We start from the raw sequence: 14,690 nt of genomic DNA on the forward strand, positions 1-14,690 counted from the left end.
TGGGCTAATAGCCACTTATCAATGAGTGCATACCATGTATGTCTTTCTGTGATTGGGTTAGCTCACTCAGGATGATGTTTTCCAGTTCCAACCATTTGCCTACGAATTTCATAAAGCCGTTGTTTTTGATAGCTGAGTAATATTCCATTGTGTAGATGTACCACATTTTCTGTATCCATTCCTCTGTTGAAGGGCATCTGGGTTCTTTCCAGCTTCTGGCTATTATAAATAAGGCTGCTATGAACATAGTGGAGCACGTGTCTTTTTTATATGTTGGGGCATCTTTTGGGTATATGCCCAAGAGAGGTATAGCTGGATCCTCAGGCAGTTCAATGTCCAATTTTCTGAGGAACCTCCAGACTGATTTCCAGAATGGTTGTACCAGTTTGCAACCCCACCAACAATGGAGGAGTGTTCCTCTTTCTCCGCATCCTCGCCAGCATCTGCTGTCCCCTGAGTTTTTGATCTTAGCCATTCTCACTGGTGTGAGGTGAAATCTCAGGGTTGTTTTGATTTGCATTTCCCTTATGACTAAAGATGTTGAACATTTCTTTAGGTGTTTCTCAGCCATTCGGCATTCCTCAGCTGTGAATTCTTTGTTTAGCTCTGAGCCCCATTTTTTAATAGGGTTATTTGTTTCCCTGCGGTCTAACTTCTTGAGTTCTTTGTATATTTTGGATATAAGGCCTCTATCTGTTGTAGGATTGGTAAAGATCTTTTCCCAATCTGTTGGTTGCCGTTTTGTCCTAACCACAGTGTCCTTTGCCTTACAGAAGCTTTGCAGTTTTATGAGATCCCATTTGTCGATTCTTGATCTTAGAGCATAAGCCATTGGTGTTTTGTTCAAGAAATTTTTTCCAGTGCCCATGTGTTCCAGATGCTTCCCTAGTTTTTCTTCTATTAGTTTGAGTGTGTCTGGTTTGATGTGGAGGTCCTTGATCCACTTGGACTTAAGCTTTGTACAGGGTGATAAGCATGGATCGATCTGCATTCTTCTACATGTTGACCTCCAGTTGAACCAGCACCATTTGCTGAAAATGCTACCTTTTTTCCATTGGATGGTTTTGGCTCCTTTGTCAAAAATCAAGTGACCATAGGTATGTGGGTTCATTTCTGGGTCTTCAATTCTATTCCATTGGTCTATCTGTCTGTCTCTGTACCAATACCATGCAGTTTTTATCACTATTGCTCTGTAATACTGCTTGAGTTCAGGGATAGTGATTCCCCCTGAAGTCCTTTTATTGTTGAGGATAGCTTTAGCTATCCTGGGTTTTTTGTTATTCCAGATGAATTTGCAAATTGTTCTGTCTAACTCTTTGAAGAATTGGATTGGTATTTTGATGGGGATTGCATTGAATCTGTAGATCGCTTTTGGTAAAATGGCCATTTTTACTATATTAATCCTGCCAATCCATGAGCATGGGAGATCTTTCCATCTTCTGAGGTCTTCTTCAATTTCCTTCTTCAGTGTCTTGAAGTTCTTATTGTACAGATCTTTTACTTGCTTGGTTAAAGTCACACCGAGGTACTTTATATTATTTGGGTCTATTATGAAGGGTGTCGTTTCCCTAATTTCTTTCTCGGCTTGTTTTTCTTTTGTATAGAGGAAGGCAACTGATTTATTTGAGTTAATTTTATACCCAGCCACTTTGCTGAAGTTGTTTATCAGGTTTAGTAGTTCTCTGGTGGAACTTTTGGGATCACTTAAATATACTATCATGTCATCTGCAAATAGTGATATTTTGACTTCTTCTTTTCTGATCTGTATCCCCTTGACCTCCTTTTGTTGTCTGATTGCTCTGGCTAGAACTTCAAGAACTATATTGAATAAGTAGGGAGAGAGTGGGCAGCCTTGTCTAGTCCCTGATTTTAGTGGGATTGCTTCAAGTTTCTCTCCATTTAGTTTAATGTTAGCAACTGGTTTGCTGTATATGGCTTTTACTATGTTCAGGTATGGGCCTTGAATTCCTATTCTTTCCAGGACTTTTATCATGAAGGGGTGTTGAATTTTGTCAAATGCTTTCTCAGCGTCTAATGAAATGATCATGTGGTTTTGTTCTTTCAGTTTGTTTATATAATGGATCACGTTGATGGTTTTCCGTATATTAAACCATCCCTGCATGCCTGGGATGAAGCCTACCTGGTCATGGTGGATGATTGTTTTGATGTGCTCTTGGATTCGGTTTGCCAGAATTTTATTGAGTATTTTTGCGTCGATATTCATAAGGGAAATTGGTCTGAAGTTCTCTTTCTTTGTTGGGTCTTTGTGTGGTTTAGGTATAAGAGTAATTATGCCTTCATAAAAGGAATTCGGTAGTGCTCCATATGTTTCAATTTTGTGGAATAGTTTGGATAGTATTGGTATGAGGTCTTCTATGAAGGCCTGATAGAATTCTGCACTAAACCCGTCTGGACCTGGGCTCTTTTTGGTTGGGAGACCTTTAATGACTGCTTCTATTTCCTTAGGAGTTATGGGGTTGTTTAACTGGTTTATCTGTTCCTGATTTAACTTCGGTACCTGGTATCTGTCTAGGAAATTGTCCATTTCCTGTAGATTTTCAAGTTTTGTTGAATATAGGCTTTTGTAGTAAGATCTGATGATTTTTTGAATTTCCTCTGATTCTGTAGTTATGTCTCCCTTTTCATTTCTGATTTTGTTAATTTGGACACACTCTCTGTGTCCTCTCGTTAGTCTGGCTAAGGGTTTATCTATCTTGTTGATTTTCTCAAAGAACCAACTTTTGGTTCTGTTGATTCTTTCTATGGTCCTTTTTGTTTCTACTTGGTTGATTTCAGCTCTGAGTTTGATTATTTCCTGCCTTCTACTCCTCCTGGGTGTATTTGCTTCTTTTTGTTCTAGAGCTTTTAGGTGTGTTGTCAAGCAGGTGACATATGCTCTTTGCTGTTTCTTTCTGCAGGCACTCAGCGCTATGAGTTTTCCTCTTAGCACAGCTTTCATTTTGTCCCATAAGTTTGGGTATGTTGTACCTTCATTTTCATTAAATTCTAAAAAGTCTTTAATTTCTTTCTTTATTTCTTCCTTGACCAGGTTATCATTGAGTAGAGCATTGTTCAATTTCCACATATATGTGGGCGTTCTTCCCTTATTGTTATTGAAGACCAGCTTTAGGCCGTGGTGGTCTGATAGCACACATGGGATTATTTCTATCTTTCTGTACCTGTTGAGGCCCGTTTTTTGACCAATTATATGGTCAATTTTGGAGAAAGTACCATGAGGAGCTGAGAAGAAGGTACATCCTTTTGCTTTAGGATAGAATGTTCTATAAATATCTGTTAAATTCATTTGGCTCATGACTTCTCTTAGTCTGTCTACATCTCTGTTTAATTTCTGTTTCCATGATCTGTCCATTGATGAGAGTGGGGTGTTGAAATCTCCTACTATTATTGTGTGAGGTGCAATGTGTGTTTTGAGCTTTAGTAAGGTTTCTTTTACGCATGTAGGTGCCCTTGTATTTGGGGCATAGATATTTAGGATTGAGAGTTCATCTTGGTGGACTTTTCCTTTGATGAATATGAAGTGTCCTTCCTTATCTTTTTTGATGACTTTTAGTTGAAAATTGATTTTATTTGATATTAGAATGGCTACTCCAGCTTGCTTCTTCCGACCATTTGCTTGGAAAGTTGTTTTCCAGCCTTTCACTCTGAGGTAGTGTCTGTCTTTGTTTCTGAGGTGTGTTTCCTGTAGGCAGCAGAATGCAGGGTCCTCGTTGCATATCCAGTTTGTTAATCTATGTCTTTTTATTGGGGAGTTGAGGCCATTGATGTTGAGAGGTATTAAGGAATAGTGATTATTGCTTCCTGTTTATATTCATATTTGGATATGAGGTTATGTTTGTGTGCTTTTCTTCTCTTTGTTTTGTTGCCAAGACGATTAGTTTCTTGCTTCTTCTAGGGTATAGCTTGCCTCCTTATGTTGGGCTTTACCATTTATTATCCTTTGTAGGGCTGGATTTGTAGAAAGATATTGTGTAAATTTGGTTTTGTCATGGAATATCTTGGTTTCTCCATCTATGTTAATTGAGAGTTTTGCAGGATACAGTAACCTGGGCTGGCATTTGTGTTCTCTTTGGGTCTGTATGACATCTGTCCAGGATCTTCTGGCTTTCATAGTTTCTGGCGAAAAGTCTGGTGTAATTCTGATAGGTCTGCCTTTATATGTTACTTGACCTTTTTCCCTTACTGCTTTTAATATTTCTTTATTTTGTGCGTTTGGTGTTTTGACTATTATGTGACGGGAGTTCTTTCCTGGTCCAATCTATTTGGAGTTCTGTAGGCTTGTTGTATGCTTATGGGTATCTCTTTCTTTAGGTTAGTGAAGTTTTCTTCTATGATTTTGTTTAAGATATTTACTGGTCCTTTGAGCGGGGAGTCTTCACTCTCTTCTATACCTATTATCCTTAGGTTTGATCTTCTCACTGAGTCCTGGATTTCCTGTATGTTTTGGACCAGTAGCTTTTTCCGTTTTACATTATCTTTGACAGTTTAGTCGATGATTTCTATCAATCTTCTGCTCCTGAGTTTCTCTCTTCCATCTCTTGTATTCTGTTGGTGAAGCTCGTATCTACGGCTCCTTGTCTCTTCTTTTGGTTTTCTATATCCAGGGTTGTTTCCATGTGTTCTTTCTTGATTGCTTCTATTTCCATTTTTAATTCCTTCAACTGTTTGATTGTGTTTTCCTGGAATTCTTTCAGGGATTTTTGTGACTCCTCTCTATGGGCTTCTACTTGTTTATTTATGTTTTCCTGGAATTCTTTTAGGGATTTTTGCGATTCCTCTCTGTAGGCTTCTACTTGTTCTCTAAGGGAGTTCTTCACGTCTTTCTTGAAGTCCTCCAGCATCATGATCAAATATGATTTTGAAACTAGATCTTGCTTTTCTGGTATGTTTGGATATTCCGTGTTTGCTTTGATGGGAGAATTGGGCTCCAATGATGCCATGTAATCTTGGTTTCTGTTGCTTGGGTTCCTGCGCTTGCCTCTCGCCATCAGATTATCTCTAGTGTTACTTTTTTCTGCTATTTCTGACAGTGGCTAGACTGCCCTATAAGCCTGTGTTTCAGGAGTGCTGGAGACCTGTTTTCCTGTTTTCTTTCAGCCAGTTATGGGGACAGAGTGTTCTGCTTTTGGGCGTGTAGTTTTTCCTATCTACTGGTCTTCAGCTGTTCCTGTGGGCCTGTGTCTTGAGTTCACCAGGCAGGTCACTTGCAGCAGAAAAGTTGGTCTTACCTATGGTCTCGAGGCTCAAGTTTGCTCGTGGGGTGTTGCTTGTGAGCTCTCCGCGGCAGCAGCCACCAGGAAGAGCTATTTATTTATTTATTTATTTATTTATTTATTTATTTATTTATTTATTTATTTTTACACTTCAGACTCCATTGCCCTCCCTGTCTTCGCCCTGAGGGCTCCACATCCAATAACCCCCTTCCCCCAGTCTTCACAAGGATGTTCTCACCCCATCCACCCCACCAGACCTCCAAACTCTCCAGGGCCTCCATCCTCCTGAGGACCAGGTCCATCCTCCCCGACCTAACCCAGACCCGGGAGTCCACCACTGCACATGTGTTGGAGGCCCCATCCCACTGTGATAGTTTCAACAAGAATGGATCCCATAGGCTCAAATATTTGAATACTTGGTCCCCAGTTGGTGGAAGTGTTTGGGAGGGATTAGGACGTATGGCCTTGTTGAAGAAGATGTGTTTTTAGGGGTAGGCTTTGACATCTCAAATGGACCATGTCATTTCTGCTAGCTTTCTATCTCTGCATAGAGTTTGTAGATGAGGCTGTAAGCTAAAAGTTACTGCTCCAGACCCATGCCCGCCTGCTTTCTGACATGTTCCCTGCCTTGATGGTCATGGACTCTAATCATTAAAACTGTAAGCAAGCCCCTAACAAATACTTTCTTCTATAAGTTGCTTTGGTCATGGTCTCTTTACAGCAATAGAAATCTAACTAAAACAGTAACTTTAGCTGGACAAGGTGGTGCATGGCTTTAATCCCAGCACTAGGGAGATAGATGCATTTATCTATTTGTTTGAGGTTAGGCTGCTCTCATAGTTAGTTCTAGACCAGCCAGGGCTACATAGTGACACACACATGCACACACACATCTTGAAGCCACCCAAGCATTTATGTGCGTTTACATGTGTGTATACAGGGCAGAGGATACACAGGCTTCCTCTCAGTTTGGAGGGCAAAGATTAGGCTGGACTGATTGGTCCACAAATGCTGGGACCCTCCTGGCATGGCTTCCTAGCATTTGAATTATAGGTATGTGTCAGTTCATCTGGAATTGTTCCATGAGTTCTTAGGACTCAAGTTTTCATGTTTAGAAGGCAGACATTTTACCAACTGAGTCCTCTCTCTTACCATACAATGTCTTTTTTGGTGCTGTTAACTATTGATGCTTCCTGACAAATATGTAAGTTCCATGAGCAAAAGGATCACAGTGTCCTTAGAGAGTGGAGTAGTGTGGAGAGTGTAAGAGGCCCCCAACAAGTGCCATGGAACACCTTTGGTGATAACTATAGACTGGTCTACCTGCAGCTGTTCTGTTTTATATGTCTAAGTATTCTGGTTGGTCCTCCTACCCTCTTTTCCTGCTTACTCAGTTTTTCTTTTCTGTTGTCGTGCTGGGGATTGAACCCAGGCTTCATGAATGTCAGACAAGCTTGGTGGCTCTCTTCTGTATACTCTTTTATGTTCTAATTTTAAGTGAATTATAATTTACTTGAAAATATTTGACTGATATATATATATATAACTATTAATGATAGTAAAGTAGATCAAATAAATAGATCAAATAAATAAAATGTATCAAATTCTGAGTCTTCATTCATGCTAATTTGAGAAAGTCCTACTTTGGATCACCTTCAGGTATGGCAAAACTTTGGCTTTTGGGCATTAAAGAGGGCACTTACAGGGCCCTCTACAGACACCAAAATCTGAGGATGTTCAGGTCCCTTACCATGCAATAGGGATAGAAAGATGGCTCTATGGTTAAGAGCACTGACTGCTCTTCCAGAAGACTCAAGTTGCCTGTCAATTACATGGTGGTTAACAACAGTCTGTAAATTCAGTTTTAGGAGATTCAATCCCTTTTCTGGCCTCTGAAGGGACAGAAAACACATTACATGTAGTTTCATTTTAATATCTGTAATTATGTGAAGATGTGTGTGTCTGCATGTGGGTAAGTGCACCAAAGGTGTTGGTTTACCTGGTGTGGGTGTTACAGAGAGTCATGCCTGATGTGGTGCTGGGGACTGAACTTGGGTTATCCGGGAATACTTATCAACTGAGCTGTTTCTCCAGGCCCCTTTTCCCCCATCATTAATAGTCAAGATTTTTGATAATTTGATCATGATGTTCTGGGAAATATTTACTCATGTTTCTATGTGTAGTATTGTCTTCTAAGAAATTATATATTTTTCTCATTGTCCAGTGAGGTTTTTAATAAAAAACTTTGCTGATATAAGGCTATTTAGCATTAGTAATTATGTACTTGTTTCATATTTTAGATATTCAGAAATTAAGAAATGTTATCATTGATGTGTCTTATGATTATTGTCCACCAGGTGGCAGTCATACCATAGACATTGTCTCACTGTCAGTAGCACTCCCAGGGCCCTCTAGGACACCAAACTTTGAGGATGTTCAAGTCTCTTACCATATAATAGTTTAGCATGAGGGACAGAGAGATGGCTCTGGTTAAGAGCACTGACTGCTCTTCCAGAAGACTCAGGTTGCCTGTCAATTACATGGTGGTTAACAACAGTCTGTAAATACAGTTCCAGGAGATTCGATCCCTTTTCTGGCTTTTGCAGGCACACAAAGCACATAATGCACAGACATATGCGCAAACAAAACACCCAAACACATATAATAATAAACGAATAAATACATGTGCCTTTAAAATAATTGACCATTTGCATGTGATGTATAGACATCCTCATATATTATACATTGCAACTTGATATAAATTACCTAATGCAATGTCAATTCTGTATAAATAATAGTTATACTTTATTGTTGGAAAATAATGACAACTTTCCATGCTACCTGGGGATGGGTCCATATGGCATTGTTCTTGGTTTCCATTGAAACTTAAAAGGGAAACTTACACAATGTCTGGGGCCCTTGACGTCCTGCAGAAGGAGGGTGTTCTCAAGTTCCCTGCTGCAGGAACCCACTTAGGTGGCACCGACCTTGACTTTCAGACGGAGCAGTACATCTGCAAAAGGAAAAGTGACGGTATCTACATCATGAATCTGAAGAGGACCTGGGAGAAGCTGTTGCTCTCAGCTTGCGCTATTGTTGCCACTGAGAACCCTGCTGACGTTAGCATCATTTCTTCCGGAAACGCTGGCCCCGAGCTGTACTGAAGTTCACTGCTGCCACAGGAGCCACTCCAGTTGCTGGCCACTTCATACCTGGGACCTTCACTAACCAGTTCCAAGCAGCCTCCAGGGAGCCACGGCTTCCAGTGGTGACCGATCCCCGGGCTGACCACCAGCCCCTTCCAGAGGCCTTTTACGTCAACCTGCCTACCATTGCTCTGTGTAACACAGATTCTCCCCAGCGCTATGTGGACATTGCCATTCCATGCAACAACAAGGGAGCTCACTCAGTGGGTCTCATGTGGTGGATGCTGGCCCAGGAAATACTCCGCATGCGAGGAGCTATCTCCCGTGAGCACCCATGGGAGGTTATGCCTGATCTTTACTTCTACAGAAACCCAGAGGAGATTGAGAAGGAGGAGCAGGCTGCCGCTGAGAAGGCTGTGACCAAGGGGGAATTCCAGGGTGAATGGACCGCACCAACGCCTGAGTTCATTGCTGCTCAGTCTGGGGTGGCCGACTGGTCTGAGGGTGTGCAGATGCCCGTCCAGCAGTTCCCCACAGAAGACTGGAGTGGGCAGTCAGCCACTGAGGACTGCTCAGCAGCTCCCACAGCATAGGCTGGTTGGAGCACCACTGAGTGGTCCTGAGCTGCTCTGCAGACACCTGAGCGAAGGGGAAAAAGGTAGAAGGAAAATAAAGTTCCTGAAAACTGGGGGAAAAAAAAGAAAAGAAAAAGAAAAGAAGTGGATCAAGGGGGTTGGGGATTTAGCTCAGTGGTAGAGCGCTTGCCTAGCAAGCTCAAGGCCCTGGGTTCAGTCCCCAGCTCCGAAAAAAAGAAAAGAAAAAAAAAAAAGAAGAAGTGGATCAAGGACCTCCACATCAAACCAGATACACTCAAACTAATAGAAAAAAAGTGGGGAAGCATCTCGAACACATGGGCACTGGAGACAATTTCCTGAACAAAACACCAAAGGCTTATGCTCTAAGATCAAGAATCGACAAATGGGATCTCATAAAACTGCAAAGCTTCTGTAAGGCAAAGGACACTGTGGTTAGGACAAAACAGCAACCAACAGATTGGGAAAAGATCTTTACCAATCCTAAACAGATAGAGGCCTTATATCCAAAATATACAAAGAACTCACAAAGTTAGACTGCAGGGAGACAAATAACCCTATTAAAAAATGGGTTTCAGAGCTAAACAAAGAATTCACAGCTGAGGAATGCCAAATGGCTGAGAAACACCTAAAGAAATGTTCAACATCTTTAGTCATAAGGGAAATGCAAATCAAAACAACCCTGAGATTTCACCTCACACCAGAGAGAATGGCTAAGATCAAAAACTCAGGTGACAGCAGGTGCTGGCGAGGATGTGGAGAAAGAGGAACACTCCTCCATTGTTGGTGGGGTTGCAGACTGGTACAACCATTCTGGAAATCAGTCAGGCGGTTCCTCAGAAAATTGGATATTGAACAACCTGAGGACCCAGCTATACCTCTCTTGGGCATATACCCAAAAGATGCCCCAACATATAAAAAAGACACGTGCTCCACTATGTTCATAGCAGCCTTATTTATAATAGCCAGAAGCTGGAAAGAACCCAGATGCCCTTCAACAGAGGAATGGATACAGAAAATGTGGTACATCTACAGAATGGAATATTACTCAGCTATCAAAAACAATGACTTTATGAAATTCTTAGGCAAATGGATGAAACTAGAAAATATCATCCTGAGTGAGGTAACCCAATCACAAAGAACACACATGGTATGTACTCACTGATAAGTAGATATTAGCCCAAAAGGTAGCCCTTAGATAGGGTTTTACTGCTGTGGAAAGATATCATGACCCACACAATTCTTATAAAGGACAACATTTAATTGGGACTGCCTTACAGGTTTAGAGGTGCATGGCAACAGCCAAGTAGATATGGTGCTGGAAGAGCTGAGAGTTCTACAACTACTTCCAAAGGCAAGAGAAGAAGACTGACTTCCAGGCAGCTAGGAGGAGAGTCTTGAAACCCATACCCACAGTGACACACTTCCTCCAACAAGGTTACACCTATTCCAACAGGTCATACTTCCAAATAGTGCCAGTCCCTCAACCAAGCATATTCAAAGCACCACAAACACCATTATATACTCATCACAATAGCTTACATAAAAAAGACTAAGGAAGGGCTAGTATCTTAGTTACTGTTCTATTGTCATGATAAGACACCATGACCAAGACAAGTTCCAAAGGAGAACATTTAATTTGGGGCTCACGGTTGCAGAGGGTTAGAGTCCATGAACATCATTCAAGGAGCATGCCAGCAGGCAGGCAGGCAGGCATGGTGCTGGACCAGTAGCTAAGGTGTTTATCTAGATCTGAAGGTAGGAGGCAGAGAGAGCTAGCTAGGAATGGCATATGCTTTTGAAACCTCAAAACCCAGTCCCAGTGATGCACTTCTTTCAATGAGGTCACACCTCCTAATCCTTCCCCCAAAGTCCCACTACAGAGTCTCTGGGAGGCATTCTCATTCAAACTACCTTAGCTAGGAAAATAGTTCTGTCAGTAGAGTGCCTGCCTTTCTAGCACGAGGACTTGAGTTTGATTTCCAGTACCCACGGAAAAAATGCTGTGCATGTTGGTGCAGCCCTGTAATAATCTTAGTGCTAGAGAGAATTCTTTTTTTTTTTTATTAACTTGAGTGTTTCTTATTTACATTTCGAGTGTTATTCCCTTTCCCGGTTTCCAGGCAAACATCCCCCTAATCCCTCCCCCTCCCCTTCTTTATGGGTGTTCCCCTCCCCACCCTCCCCCCAGAGAGAATTCTTAAAGCTTGCTAGCCAGCTAGCTTATCCTAATTGGTTAGCTCTTGACCAACAAAAGACCCGGTTTCAAGGGAGGTAGATGGCATTCCTGAGGTTGTTCTCTGGCCCCTACATTTACCACTACCCCATCACCAGATGAACATGCATGCACGAAAAGAAGATTAATGCTTCTAGCCCAGGCATAGCACTTTAACAGCAGCACTTGGGAGGCAGAGGCAGGCAGATCTTCGTGAGTCTGAGGCCACCCTGGTGTACATAGTGAGTTCCAGGAGAGCCAGAGCTACATAATGAGACCCTGTCTCAAACAAACAAACAAACAAACAAACAAACTATAACAACAACAAAAAGAGTAATGACATTAAGTGTTGTGAAGTAGTGAGCAAGGGAAACGTTCATATTGCTGGTGACACTATAAATAGATACATTTATTTTGTAATAACACTAGTTGCACTTACGATGTCCTTCCACAAATCTAGATAAACGTTGACTTTGTGGTTCAGTGTTCTATTCCTAGATGTATAGAAGAAAAGAAAGCTTACGTCCAGCAAAAGACTGATATGGAAATCTTCATCACTCTTTTGTTTACTAGAAGCATTAAATACAAGCAATTCAAGTACACAAATGGATAAAAACACACTGTGAAAACTATAGTCATAGAATGAACACAGATCCTTTGACAAATATGAATGTTTCATCATGTCAACTGACAAAGGCCAGACACAAAACAATAGATTCCACATAATTTCACTTTACAAAGTTAATCAACAGTATTAGAAGTTGAAATAGTGTCTAATCTGACAGATACAGAAGAAGCACGGCATATGGAGTTTCTGGATACTGGAAATGTTCCGTATGGTGCCCCTAGATGCTTCTCACAACACATTATTTTGGTTGTTTCACAATCAGAGGATGCGTCCTACCAGAGTCTAACGTTCTACAGCACATCTTCTTTCTGAGCACATGGTGCATACGACTAAACCACATGGAGTTTTTGGCCTAGGTCCCAACAAACAGTGAAGAATGTTTTGGTAGGAGGATAGAGAATACATAAGCACTGTGGTAAAGCACTGAAAATACAATCAGATTTTGTCATCCCTCTCTTTTTTTTCTTGAACAAGGGAGGGCCAGGGCCATTTCAGCTGCACAGCACTGAGGAATGACACAGAGGTTCTGAAATGATTGTTTCTGAAGTGATCTCAGGTTAAGTAGGCACTTGCTCTTCTTTTTCATATATAACACCAAGAGACAAGCAACAACATAAGCACGCAAATTGGATACCCTTAAAAGAAAGTCTGTATTTCCAAGAACTGTTGTAAGAAAGGAGAAAGAATAGAGTGTGGAAGTACACCCCTGTAATCTCAGCTTTTAGGAGGCTAAGGCAAGAGGACTTTTGTTGGGTACATAGAGAATACTAGGAGATCCGGGGATACACAGAAAGATCAAGTAATTCCCCTGTCTTGCTCTAAAAAAAAAAAAAAAAAAAAAAAAAACCAGAAAAGCTGAAGCTAGGGTAATAGCTCACAGGTTGGACACAGCTTGGAAACTGTGCCATCTCTCCGGCCCTTCATGGTAGTTTTTTTTTTTTTTTTTTTTTTTTTTTTTGGTTCTTTTTTTCGGAGCTGGGGACCGAACCCAGGGCCTTGCGCTTCCTAGGCAAGCGCTCTACCACTGAGCTAAATCCCCAACCCCGATGGTAGTTCTTAAGTTACTCCCTTATAGCCCACCACCCACCAGAGGTAGTGGAAAGGAAAGGATATGGGCGAAGTGGATGTGCTTAGAAAGGTTCTTTGGAACAATTCTCATCTGTGCTCTCTGGAAGTCAGCAGTTCAGGTCACAGGTTAGCAGCAGCAGCTCGATCCGCTCACAAACACTTTACAAATACACCAGCAGTCAGTAGAGCTGGGATAGCAAACAGGATCAGCAGCAGTGGCACTCCCCAGCAGAGACAGCCAGGCCTCAGCCTTGGCACAAGTAAGCAGGAGGGACCCAAAGGGACACCAGAAAACTTCTCAGCTGTGCCTCTTTCAGTGAACTGAAGGTCAGCGAAGAAGTGAGACCCACAAGTGTTGTACAGCGAGCTGTACCAGCAAGCCAAACTCTGTCCCCATTATTCTGTCGAGTCCTATTTATACCCTCCAAACGCCAAGAAGTGGACACCGGTGTAAAAGGCTAAGGTAGCCCATGAAGGAGCGTTTTGCAGAAGCAGACAGAGGAGAGAGGATGTTCTGCTTAGGCAAGCACGAGAAAGGATGTGATGAAGGAGTCTTTGCTAAGGACACTCATGTATTGGTCTACTTTACATTGCTTAGTTGCACTGCATTTGTTGGGACTCCATAGAGAGAAAGGCACCAAAAAAACTGGTGTACTGCTGTTTCTTGCTCTTTCTGTGGACTCAGGCTGATGGGATGCACGTGCTGAGGCAAGACACGGAAAGACAAGGAAATCATACTAACTCAGAAGAAGACTTTTTCTATTACTACTCTAAATAAATTGATTAAATCTATTACTGTATTACAAGGTACTCTAGGGAACATTTTGTGTGTGTGTGTGTGGTGTGTGTGTGTGTGTGTGTGTGTGTGTGTATTTTGTTCTCAATCTTATCTCAAGGTTTGATCATTTATTTGTTACTGTTAAAGACTTAATTTTGACTGCATCCAGATACAGGAGAAACTATTGATTGGGTTGGTGGCATGTATATTTAATCCCGGGGCATAAGAGGCAGAGACAGGTGGATCTCTATGAGTTTGAAGCCAGCCTGGTCTACATAATGAGCGTGAGGCCAACCATTCCAGTCAGCTACCTACTAATATCCTGTCTCAAAACAACAGAAGAGACCTCACAAAATTGCAAAGCTTCTGTAAGGCAAAGGACACTGTGGTTAGGACAAGATAGGAATCAACAGATTGGGAAAAGATCTTTACCAATCCTACATCCGATAGAGGACTAATATCCAATATATACAAAGAACTCAAGAAGTTAGACCGCAGGGAGACAAATAACCTTATTAAAAAATGGAGTTCAGAAGTAGACAAAGAATTCACAGCTGAGGAATGCCGAATGGCTGAGAAACACCTAAAGAAATGTTCAACATCTTTAGTCATAAGGGAAATGCAAATCAAAACAACCCTGAGATTTCACCTCACAACAGTGAGAATGGCTAAGATCAAAAAGTCAGGTGACAGCAGATGCTGGCAAGGCTGTGGAGAAAGAGGAACACTCCTCCATTGTTGGTGGGATTGCAAACTGGTACAACCACTCTGGAAATCAGTCAGGAGGTTCCTCAGAAAATTGGACATTGAATGACCTGAGGACCCAGCTATACCTCTCTTTGGCATATACCCAAAAGATGCTCCAACATACAACAAAGACACATGCTCTACTAGGTTCATAGCAACCTTGTTTATAATAGCCAGAATCTGGAAAGACCCAGATACCTTCCAACAGAGGAATGGATACAGAAAATGTGGTACATCTACACAATGGAGTACTACTCAGCTATCAAAAACAATGACTTAATGAA

At 41.6% G+C, this 14,690-nt stretch overlaps 1 pseudogene; it reads left to right on the forward strand.

Annotated features, from left to right (window-relative positions):
* Window positions 1-6,657: 6,657 nt before the first annotated feature.
* On the forward strand, window positions 6,658-13,112 carry LOC134479249 (small ribosomal subunit protein uS2-like; annotated as a pseudogene).
* Window positions 13,113-14,690: the final 1,578 nt, after the last annotated feature.

The sequence above is a fragment of the Rattus norvegicus genome, chromosome 6 (genome assembly GCF_036323735.1).
Source record: "Rattus norvegicus strain BN/NHsdMcwi chromosome 6, GRCr8, whole genome shotgun sequence".
Lineage (NCBI taxonomy): Eukaryota > Metazoa > Chordata > Mammalia > Rodentia > Muridae > Rattus > Rattus norvegicus.